This window comes from Palaemon carinicauda, chromosome 24, assembly GCF_036898095.1.
Source record: "Palaemon carinicauda isolate YSFRI2023 chromosome 24, ASM3689809v2, whole genome shotgun sequence".
In the NCBI taxonomy this organism is placed as follows: Eukaryota; Metazoa; Arthropoda; class Malacostraca; order Decapoda; family Palaemonidae; genus Palaemon; species Palaemon carinicauda.
The window spans coordinates 30,045,256-30,047,755 of record NC_090748.1 but is presented as its reverse complement, the minus strand read 5'-3'; positions in this window follow the sequence as shown (position 1 = coordinate 30,047,755).

Genomic DNA, 2,500 nt, shown 5'->3' with positions numbered 1-2,500 from the left:
ATCTAGCAGTTAATTTTTTTTTTTCAACAAGATATTAGTTTGCATTTCTCATCTTCTTAATGACATTAACCAGCCAGCATTGCTACAAGATGCTTTTCTAGTAGATGAACCCTGAAGTGGAAAACGCAAAAAAAAACAAAAAAAAGGGGGGGGGGGTAAAATATGTAAGAAAAAAAATATATATCAGATTTTAAAGAATTGTGATAAAAATGTCAATCCCAAAAGCATTATTGTATTTGCGTGTGTTTGTGTGTGTGTGTGTGTGTTTCTGGCACTAAGCCTGGTATGGGGATATCGGAAGTTTAAAAACAATTGATTGTCATAAAATTATATCATTGAAATTACAGTCAGAATTCTAATTTTCCGAACTAAGAAAAAGTTTTTTTTTTTTTTTGAGAGGGAGATAGCACGGCTCGTTGCATCAGCTCTTAAAAATAAACTGTACAAAGAATCTTCCTTTCATATTGTTACTACTCTATATATCCAACAACAAGACAAAATAAAAGGCAACTTTCTGTCCTACTTGTAAAACATTTTTTTTTTATCAAACAGAATAATTTTATATACTGAAAATATTTTCATTTAACAAACAATCTTAAAATGGTAAAAAAAAAGAAGTGTAAAACTGATGAACCAAATTATGTTATGCGTCAGTTAACATTAAATCTTTACCTAGTTCGAATCATCGCAAAATTTGTGGTTGAAATAAATATTTTATTATATTGTGTTTTAAAATAATGGTTTTATCATTGGAAAATTATATGAGTATACCGAGAAAAGCTAAACTTCTACTGCTAACAATTTACAATTTTACAGGACAATTATGATACATCTATTTTCAAATTAAGTTCATAATAAAACGGTAAACATACGCTATTTTCTAAAAATGGCCAGATATTGTGTAAAACACTTGACCCTATAGTTATGAATTTGACTATAAAAAACACACACACAAAATAAGAAGTGTTAATAGCCTAATTAAACACAAGATAACTTCGTTAATTTTATAGTATATTAACCGGTGGATGAGTAGAAATAAATAAATAAATAGTTGCAAAGCAAATAGTTACTAATTAAAAATGTATATTATAACGTAACGTTTAGGGTAGAACCATAATGACGATCTTAAGCCAGGACTAACATTTGCAATGTTAATATTATTATCGGAAAAAAAAAACAGTATATTATCATCTTCCTAATATCTTGTCATGAGAAATGTTTCATTTTACCGTTGGTTTCTCTATATTTAGTCTGGTAGATCAAAGGTTATATTGCTTAAATCCCATATTCCATTTATTGTTTTGTCATAGCAACCTACACTATTTCAAAGAGATTCCATACTTTTACAATGAAGCTACAATGGAAAGCCATTGGTTGCTGAAGAAACCTACTCTGATATTTAACTACTGTAGTCCTTTGGCCAGATGTCTACCTTCCCAAACACACACCACAAAAAGAACAACTATACATAACATCAGTAAAACACAGAACACGGAAGCTATTCATTTTGGAAGAGGTATGTATATGTACATCTCGTTATATAGTCAAATTCTTTATTATTTTATGCATAAAATTTTTAGCTATACTAGGTTGACCAGTGCATCTCTGTCACCGAAAGATTCTCGAATTTAAATTTATACGAACATTACCGTAGTTGATCTGATCACCACCAAATTTACGTTTTAAAAAATTAATTCGGACAGTTTTATATTAAACAAAAGTCAACTGTAGTTATACAGTGTGGTCATGACATATCGGCATTGTATGATACATCAATAACCTGAAAAATCTGAAGATTCCAAAAAAAAATTTTTAATTTTTTAACGGAATATTAACAACAAGTAAGTAACTATAAACTTTCATCTTTTGTGTCAATAAACCAAATGGTCTTTCGAGTTGTGAATTTATGAATAAGACGCATTATGAAACCAAAGATATTCTTGATGCACAAAAGATAAAAACAAATAATAAGAGTAACCGTGATAGTGCGCACCAGGGATTCTTTTAATAATAATATTATATGTAATTGAAATCCTTTGAATTCTTGTCATACAATGTAAAACGTGTAAACGTAACAAACTTGACAATTCTAAGCAATGTACAAAAAACTTATCAATGAAGATTATTTTAATGCACATTTTAATAAAGAAAGAAAGATAATTTTGATAACTGAATATCAGATATAAATTTGTCTTTAGACTAAAATTATTATATTTTACTGGGAAAAGTCTTATTGGGGTATTATGTGAAATATGAATAAAACTGAAAATAGAGAAACATTCAATATTTCACGTCAAATTATATAACCGAAACAAAAAATATATCACTCAAGTATGAATGGAGTGATTCCAAAAAAGATTATTTCCTAACAGATTGAATAGTTAAAAGTAAAAAAGAAATGCATTATATACTCACATATGATATGCGGCTAATACGAAAATATCTGACAAGAATCGAACAATGGACAGTACTCTAAATCTATTGGCCTCCTGACAACTGA